General features: G+C 41.1%; 1 non-coding gene across 1 annotated transcript; it reads left to right on the top strand.

Annotated features, from left to right (window-relative positions):
* The first annotated feature begins 1,593 nt into the window (after positions 1-1,593).
* Trnaa-cgc (transfer RNA alanine (anticodon CGC)) lies at positions 1,594-1,666 on the top strand. The gene has a single exon. It is a non-coding gene; the product is annotated as a tRNA-Ala (tRNA).
* Positions 1,667-9,482: the final 7,816 nt, after the last annotated feature.

Here is a 9,482-nt window from a genome sequence, read left to right as displayed (position 1 = left end):
CGGCGCTGCCGTCGGCAACAACAAGTGTCTGACACAGTTGTTAGATCGGTTACTGCTGCTACAATGACAGGTTATTAAGATTTAAGTGAGTTTGAACGTGGTGTTAGGGTCGTGCACGAGCGATGGGACATAGCATCTCCGAGGTGGCGATGAAGTGCAGACTTTCGAGTACGACCAACTCACGAGTATACCGCGAGTATCAGGAATCCGGTGAAACATAAAATCTCCGACGTCGCTGCGGCCAGAAAAAGATCCTGCAAGAACGGGACCAACGATGACTGAAGAAAATCGTTGAACTTCACGGAAGTGTAACCCTTCCGCAAATTGCTACATATTTCAACGCTGGCTCATCAACAAGTGTCAGCGTGCGAACCATTCAATGAAACATCATCGATACGGTCTTTAGGAACCATTGACGACTGCCCGACACAAAGCTTTACGCCTCACCTGGGCCCGTCACACTGACATTGAACTGTTGATGACTGGAAACATGTTGCCTCGTCGGACGAGCCTCGTTTCAAAATGCATCGAGCGGATGGATGTGTACGGGTATGGAGGCAACCTCATGAATCCATGGATCCTGTATGTCAGCAGGGAACTGTTCAAGATGGTGGAGGCTCTGTAATGGTGTGGGACGTGTGCAATTGGAGAGATAGCGGACCGCTGATACATCTCTGGCAGGTGACACGTACGTAAGCATCCTGTCTGATCACCCATTCATGTCCATTGTGCATTCCGACGGACTTGGGCAATTACAACAGGATAATGCGACATCCCACACCTCCAGAATTGCTAGAGAGTGGCTCCAGGAACACTCTTCTGAGTCCAAACGTTTCCCCTTGGCCACCATCCTCCCCAGACACAAACATTATTGATCATATCTGGAATGCCTCGCAACGTGCTGCTCAGTAGAGATCTCTACCCCCTCGTACTCTTACGGATTTATGGACAGCCCTGCGGGATTCGTGGTGTGAATTCCCTTCAACACTACTTCAGACATTAGTCGAGCCCACGTCACGTCGTATTGGGCCACTTCTGCGGTTTCACTGGGGCCCTACACGATATTAGGCATGTGTACCAGTTTCTTTGGCTCTTCTGTGTATTATAAGAGACACTCAAATGAAAAAGAGGCAGATGGAATAAAGTAAGTAAACTGCTTATTACTTCAAAAGTAATCGCCATAACTGTTAACATAGTTATCCCATTGTGAGATAAGACAGTCAATGCCTTCGTGGGAGAATGTCAATGACTTGGTGGAAAAGTGTTTGCCGGGGGTTTCACTCAGCCGTGCACGTCCGAAGCAAATCGACGGCTGCGAATGTCTTTCTTTAGAGCTCCAAGAACAGGAAAGTCGCATGGGGAGAGATCGGGGCTGTATGGGGGATGTGCAGGGGCTCCCCATCGAAACTTCTGCAGCATAATAGAAACAACCTGCCAAAAAGATGCCTGCCCACACGTTGCCAGGGTTGTTTCCAGTACGCTGTAGAAGTTTCGGTGGGAAGCCCCTACACATCCTCGTAAATGCAACCGCACATTCATCCCTGTTGGTGCGTGACTGTTGCACAAAAAACGAAGTCACTGTGCTACTTACCGAGCTAGGTGGCGCAGTGGTTAGCACACTGGACTCGCATTCGGGAGGACGACGGTTCAATCCCGTCTCCAGCCATCCTGATTTAGGTTTTCCGTGATTTCCCTAAATCGTTTCAGGCAAATGCCGGGATGGTTCCTTTGAAACGGCACGGCCGATTTCCTTCCCAATCCTTCCCTAACCCGAGCTTGCGCTCCGTCTCCAATGACCTCGTTGTCGACGGGAAGTTGAACACTAACCACCACCACTGTGCTACTTCATCCTCCGTCCTCTCCAGACCTCGTCCCTGAGGACTTTTTTTAATTATTTCTGAAGCTGAAAACCCCGTTGAATGGACGAAGATTTGCAACGACACGCCAGATAAATGAAAATTCGCAGACGGCGCTTCGCGCGATCCAGCAACGGGCGTACCAAGACAGCTTCCGAAAGTGGAAATGGCGTTGGGAACGGTGTACCAACTGTGGAGGACAGTATTTCGAAGGAGACCATGCACCATTAGGAAACGGCAAGTTTAGAAAAAATTTGCGGGAAAACTTCAGGAAGTTTTTGAACTGACCTAGTACAGTTCCGACCTCTCTCCACGGGAATTCCATATTTTTAGCGTCTTGGAGGAAGATATTCGTGGTCGTCGATTTATTTCACAATGTGATAAATGTATTAACATTCATGGCGATTACTTTTGAAATAATAAACATTTTACTTATTTATTTGCATCTGTCTCTCTTTCATTTGACAGCCTCATTGGTTAACGACCTGCATGCGTGAGCTTTAAATTTTCAATGTGACAGTTCTCGCAGTCCGTTGGTTTTCATTGATTGTCACGACATACGCATCCCTTACTAGCTGAGGCGAAAAGTAGTTAGCGTGCTCCCTAAACTATTTTTCAAACATCACAGAAATTTGAAAATCACATAAAATAATCTTAAATTCCTCTCGTACTCGGAGTGTAAATTTGGCTTAAACTGTTGGTAATGGTCTGGCCGTATGCGAAATATTTTACGCGAGGAGTGGCTTGCCTTGCCTCACCAGAACTTTGTGAAGCGTTGCGATGCAGTCCAAAACTTTTCCGCTGAATTCCGGGTGGCGGAACACACACATTACCTGTCAGAAGATGACGGATGAGGGCCAAGGGATATCAGTCTCTGCCATGAAAATGTAATCCTTGCTACCAGTCACCTTACAGACCGAAACACATGTAGGCGTACAGGTATGGACGTGGTGACACGCCTTCTTTTGTGAATTCTTGCTACTACCCACTTGTAATGTACTGATGAGCGGAAGCGCACGCATAAAGTTATAATTGTCATAATATTTCATCTAGGTAACAATTAATGCAATGGAAAGCTGTTGCTGTGCTTTAATTAGTTGTGACATGAACGCAATGTTAGTGTAGTGTAAATGTCGTCCTATGTGTCTATCTCGTTTTTACTGCTCTGTTATCCTAGATTCTGATGAGCTATTCTGCAAGAGTTTTGCACATTTTCCACAAGTCTTTGTTAATTTCCCTATTAGAGACATAAAAAAAGTCGCTGGATGTGCGTACGTGAGGTAGAGACTTATTTCACAAACGAAAAAAAACCATGGTTTGTTGATATGTGAGCGCCGGCCGAAGTGACCGTGCGGTTAAAGGCGCTGCAGTCTGGAACCGCAAGACCGCTACGGTCGCAGGTTCGAATCCTGCCTCGGGCATGGATGTTTGTGATGGCCTTAGGTTAGTTAGGTTTAACTAGTTCTAAATTCTAGGGGACTAATAACCTCAGCAGTTGAGTCCCATAGTGCTCAGAGCCATTTGAACCATTTTTTTGTTGATATGTGACAGTTATTCTGGGAGAAAATTAAGTAAATACGTTTATAGAGTTATTGCTGATTGTGTTATTTAATGCGCCAATTCAATGTAAAACCTAGTTGCTAAGCGATACTTCTAGCATGCTGTTATGGCAGCTTTGCTTTTACTACGTTCAGCAGTTTCTATAACAAATTCGATGTTACATAAATCTTCAAAAACGCGGAAACGACACGAAAGTTTCAAGTAAACTGATTGCCTTGGAAACACCGACTAAATGTTTAATATTCTGGTAAACTAATGCAACATTCTATTTACCATCACCCACCAATCACTAATGTTTACCGAGTACAGGTATGACACAAACCAGCTATGGCTTTTCGTGAATATTTAAATTTAATGATAGCACATTGTCAAGAAAAATTTGTAAATATGTGGTAAGGTCTTATGGGACCAAACTGCTTAGGTCACCGGTCCCTAAGCTTACACACGCGCATTCCCGAGGAAGGACTCGAATCTCCGACGGGGGCAGCACCCGGAACGTGGCCATTGTCAAGAATAGTAGCATAGTTTTTGTTGCACTTTGTTGGTTACTGGAAAAGTTAGGACAAAAAGAATAATTATGCTCCTCAAAAGCAAAAAGACCCTTTCTCATACTGAAGTAATAATAATAAACAATACGCAGCAGCTCTTTGAATGAAAGGGAAGTAAAATATATTATTGCTTTCAAGGAGACGTAGCGAGACTGCAAGAGTGCAGACAAACAATTTAGCACGCATCAATCTGTATATTGAGCAAGCAGTAAAGGAAACAAAAGAAAAATTCGGAGTAGGTATTAAAATTCATGGAGAAGTAGTAAAAACTTTGAGGTTCGCCGATGACATTGTAATTCTATCAGAGACAGCAAAGGACTTGGAAGAGCAGTTGAACGGAATGGACAGTGTCTTGAAAGGAGGATGTAAGATGAACATCAACAAAAGCAAAACGAGGATAATGGAATGTAGTCAAATTAAATCGGGTGATGCTGAGGGGATTAGATTAGGAAATGAGACACTTAAAGTAGTAAAGGAGTTTTGCTATTTAGGGAGTAAAATAACTGATGATGGTCGAAGTAGAGAGGATATAAAATGTAGACTGGCAATGGCAAGGAAATCGTTTCTGAAGAAGAGAAATTTGTTAACATCGAGTATAGATTTAAGTGTCAGGAAGTCGTTTCTGAAAGTATTTGTATGGAGTGTAGCCATGTATGGAAGTGAAACATGGACGATAACCAGTTTGGACAAGAAGAGAATAGAAGCTTTCGAAATGTGGTGCTACAGAAGAATGCTGAAGATAAGGTGGGTAGATCACGTAACTAATGAGGAGGTATTGAATAGGATTGGGGAGAAGAGAAGTTTGTGGCACAACTTGACTAGAAGAAGGGATCGGTTGGTAGGACATGTTTTGAGGCATCAAGGGATCACAAATTTAGCATTGGAGGGCAGCGTGGAGGGTAAAAATCGTAGAGGGAGACCAAGAGATCAATACACTAAGCAGATTCAGAAGGATGTAGGTTGCAGTAGGTACTGGGAGATGAAGAAGCTTGCACAGGATAGAGTAGCATGGAGAGCTGCATCAAACCAGTCTCAGGACTGAGGACCACAACAACAACAACAACAAACTTCCTTTGTACCAGGCACAAAGTAATAAAGTGAACTGCGTGGTACGGTTAGTTCAGTTAAGCTATGGAATACTTTTAAATTCACTTTTATACTTTGTTTTTGTTCATGAGTTGCTTCTCTCTCGTTTTAATGTCAACTGAACACTTCCCATAACTATTTCACAAGAAGTGTTGTTCTGTTTTTGTATTGAATGTAAAAGAAAGTCATCCTTCCACTACAAATCTAAACTATGATGAAGCGACCAAGTAATATACCTTATAAATAAAAGTAAAAAGTGATTGTCAGGTCTGGAAGGCCCAGTAACGACAGCCTCAATTAATCCAAACCAAACTCTAACCTTGCAGCTGTCTCGTCGATACTCCATGGCCTCATAAGTATATTCGCAACTACGAGTCATTTATTACATATTTTAAAACCTGATGCCTGATATTTTAAAAAGCAGGTCGCACACTTTACAAGTTTACATCGTGTAGTACATTTTTCGTTTTGGGCCATAAAATCAAGAGCACTATTTATGAGTTACAAATAAAATGAAATTATATTTAGGAAACGGAGTGTTAAAATATTAGATGTTAATAACTTAGAAGAAAATAATAGAAAGATAGGAAATGGAATATCTGCAGATTTTCTTTTAGTGTTAAAACGAAATATGTTCGCTATTGTCGTTGTTTGAGGTGGGAGGGCGATCCTATAGAATGCGAATGCAGTTGATTATATCAAAATATTAATCTTTCTAGCTAAGAGAGACGTCTTTTATGTTCGTGAACGTTTTCTCTTTCACCATAACTGTGCCCAGATAAATAGCCTCAAGACTAGGAACTGCGGGAGATGTGAATAATTTGAGATGTAACCTGGTTTCTAATGGCATATCCGTTGTCGAGAAGGGAAGTGTTTTACAATGAACTATGCGCGTTAATTCAGGGTGTTTGTAAATGCGATACCATTCCTATTGTGAACAAAGCAAATCAAATAACGGTGATGTGTCTCTCACTGGACGAGGTCACTGCGCTGCCCCCCCTCCCCTCCTCCCCTCCCCCCTTCCTGGTTCCCCCATTACCTCATGCATGTGTGTGCGCGTGTATGTGGATGTGTGTGTGTGTGTGTGTGTGTGTGTGAGACGACCCGACGTCGTAGCGTGACTACAATAAGGAAAGAGTTGTCACAGAGGAAATAACTAACGCCCCGCAGAACTGTGTGTCCAGGGACTGTGACGTTCGTGGATCTGATACTGTTTTCAAGCGTAATGCAATTTACTCACGAAATCCAAACACCGTAAGCGAAGCACGGCTCGTTAATGTTAAGATGAAAGCAGTGTATCTGAAAGGATACACATGAATGAGATTCATTAATAAAGAAACAACTAATAAATGAAAAAAAAACATAAATTAAAGAAGAACCATTATGAAACAACATGTCTAGATGGTTAGGGACATTTCTATGGTCTGCAGTATAATAAGAGACGAAATCTTTTCCGGAACGCAGTGCATATTTTGATTATTCAGTAAGTTCCATTTGATGTTGTCCGAACAGCTCGGCACTTTGAAAAGTAAGGAGAAGAAGAAGAAGAAGACGAAGGAAGTCTTATGTATTAAGTTGAGGGACGGAAGACACCGAAACAGGTCGCAGAATGCAACTGCTTGATGAAATATCCGCATAACGTAAAAACGTTTTCTAACCGAGCTTACGTATTTATTTACACGTAAAGAGTAATGATGCAGGACGTGATCACAGTGTTTACTTACTAAGCCTACATGTCACACGGCCTCATGCGGATGATGGCTAACAGTCAAAGTGGGAACTGAGACATAGATGCTAAGTCATGAAACACATGATTAAACACGAGAGTTTCGTACGCCTCTATATTGCCCAAACGACAGGGACTGTACAGAATCGGATCAGTAACGTATCCAGTGAAGAACATGGCTTGGTCTCTAGTATAAAAAGAGAAGAGTTTTTCCAGTGACATGGAACATGAGATGAAAAGGCGCCGTTCTCTTTAGCGTTGCAAACAGCACTTTCCGCCATGTTACATGGGAGCGCGCTTAAGTATTGGCGGTACGTGCCACGACCTCTCTCATATGATCATCCAGCTCTGTCAGACTACTGGTTCAATGTTTTCCTCGTCTTTTCTAGCTAGGATTCTAGGAAAAAAAACTAAAGAAGGCTTATCTAGAAGTTTATGACATTAAACTGTCCGTTCGGGAATAACTATAGTATATCAGACAGCTGTAGAAACAGAAGAGAAGCAATCTGAATGTCATTTAAGTAGGATATGTAAATTACAATACAGAAAACAATGTTGGGGTCACATTATTATTATTCCTGATTAAGAAACTAAAATGTGCTGGTAAATAATAAAAAGAGAGTAATTTGTATCTTTTATATGGATCTGGCATCGCATATTTTAACATTCTAGTGTTACTGGCCGTCCTACTATTATAGGTTTTTTTCTATAAATCCCTAGACCACACGAGCCAAGATCATTCATATAAAATGAAAACAGATTAGCACGTAACGAAACAAAACTTAATACTTATATATTCCTTCACAGCACGTTCAGGATCTACAAACTGTCTAATGTCGACCTAACCTGAATTTTTGGTTACATGGATATAATCTAAAAGCTTCTGAGACCAACCTTACAAGTGTTCTCATGCTTCCAAAACCAAAATTACAATTGTGTTGCTATGGTCTTCAGTCCAGAGACTGCAACCTACATCCTTCTGCATCTGCTTAGTGTATTAATCCCTTGGTCTCCCTCCGCGATTTTTAACCCTCCAGGCTTCCCTCCAATATTAAATTGGTGATCCCTTGATGACTCACAATGTGTCCTACCAACCGATCCCTTCTTCTTGTCAAGTTTTGCCACAAATGCCTCTTCTCCCCAATTCTATTTAGTACCTTCTCATTAGTTACGTGATCTACAGATCTAATCTTCAGCATTCTTCTGTAGCACCACATTTCGAAAGCTATTGTCTTCTTGTCTAAACTATTTATCGTCCATGTTTCACTTCCATACATGGCTACACTCCATACAAATACTTTCAGTAATGACTTCCTCACACTTAAGTCTATACTCGGTATTAACAAATTTCTCTTCTTCAGGAACGCTTTCCTTACCATAGCCAGTCTGGATTTAGTATCCTGTCTACTTCGACCATCATCAGTTATTTTGCTCCCCAAATAGCAAAACTCATCTACTACTTTAAGTGTCTCATTTCCTAATCTAATTCCCTCAGAATCACCTGATTTAATGCGACTACATTCCATTATCCTTGTTTTGTTTTTGTTGATGTTCATCCTATATCCTCCTTTCAAGACACTGTCTATTCCGTTCAACTGCTCTTCCAGGTCCTTTGCTGTCTCTGACAGAATTACAATATCACCGGCAAACCTCAAAGTTTTTACTTCTTCTCCATGTATCTTAATTCCTACTCTGAATTTTTCTTTTGTTTCCTTCACTGCTTGGTCAACACACAGATTGAATAACATCGGGGATAGGCCACAGCTCTGTCTCACTCCCTTCCCAACCACTGCTTCCCTTTCATCCCCCTCGACTCTTATAACTGCCATCTGGTTTATGTAAAAATTGTAAATAGCCTTTCGCTCCCTGTATTTTACCCCTGCCACCTTCAGAATTTGAAAGAGAGTATTCCGGTCAACATTAATATATCAAAAACAGCCAAAATAAAGGATGACAACAAGAGTGAAACAAACGGAAAAGCAATGCCGAAGTAAATTCATGAAAAAACATAGTGAAATAATTAGAAAGACGGTTAAGAAGATGAATATGCTATAACTAGTGACATTAGTGGAAGGTGGATATAAAAAATAGTAATATGATATCAGGGAATAAGACAAATTCACAGTTGTGTGTTTGTGCTGAATGGGAGAGATGTGATGCTCAAGGTTGGTGAAAAGTAATTCATCAACGTGTTACAGAAAGCTGAGCCAGGGGGCGATAAGAATCACACAAGTGTGACAGAATCATTCGTATATTTTTTTATGTAAATTCGTGATTCTTCAGTGGAATGATTTTATATTGATGAATTTGAATGAAAACAAAATTGCTATTTAATTTAAGTTTAGAACTATGTAGAGTGTATAAAAACAACGCAATTTCGCCATCGTCAGTGGTTTGCTCCACAAACAGTAAAATAGCTCACTGCTTTAGTATGTTATTACCTAACCACATGATTTAATTCGACTGCATAACATTACTTGTGTTTCATTTATTTTTCACGCCCATCTTATAACCTCTTTTCAAGACATTATGCATTTCATTCAACTGATTTTCCATAATCCTTGTTGTCAATGATAGAATAACAGTGTTATTGGCAAAATTTCCTTTGAAAATTTCTCCTTAGTTATTTTTACCGACGGATCTGTGTCTACATCTGTCCACTTCTTTTTCAACTATATCCTCCATTTTTTACCACTCGACTTTTAT

The sequence above is a fragment of the Schistocerca nitens genome, chromosome 1 (genome assembly GCF_023898315.1).
Source record: "Schistocerca nitens isolate TAMUIC-IGC-003100 chromosome 1, iqSchNite1.1, whole genome shotgun sequence".
Taxonomy (NCBI): Eukaryota; Metazoa; Arthropoda; class Insecta; order Orthoptera; family Acrididae; genus Schistocerca; species Schistocerca nitens.
Note: the sequence above shows the minus strand (reverse complement) of the source record. Positions and strands in the feature narration are given on the sequence as shown.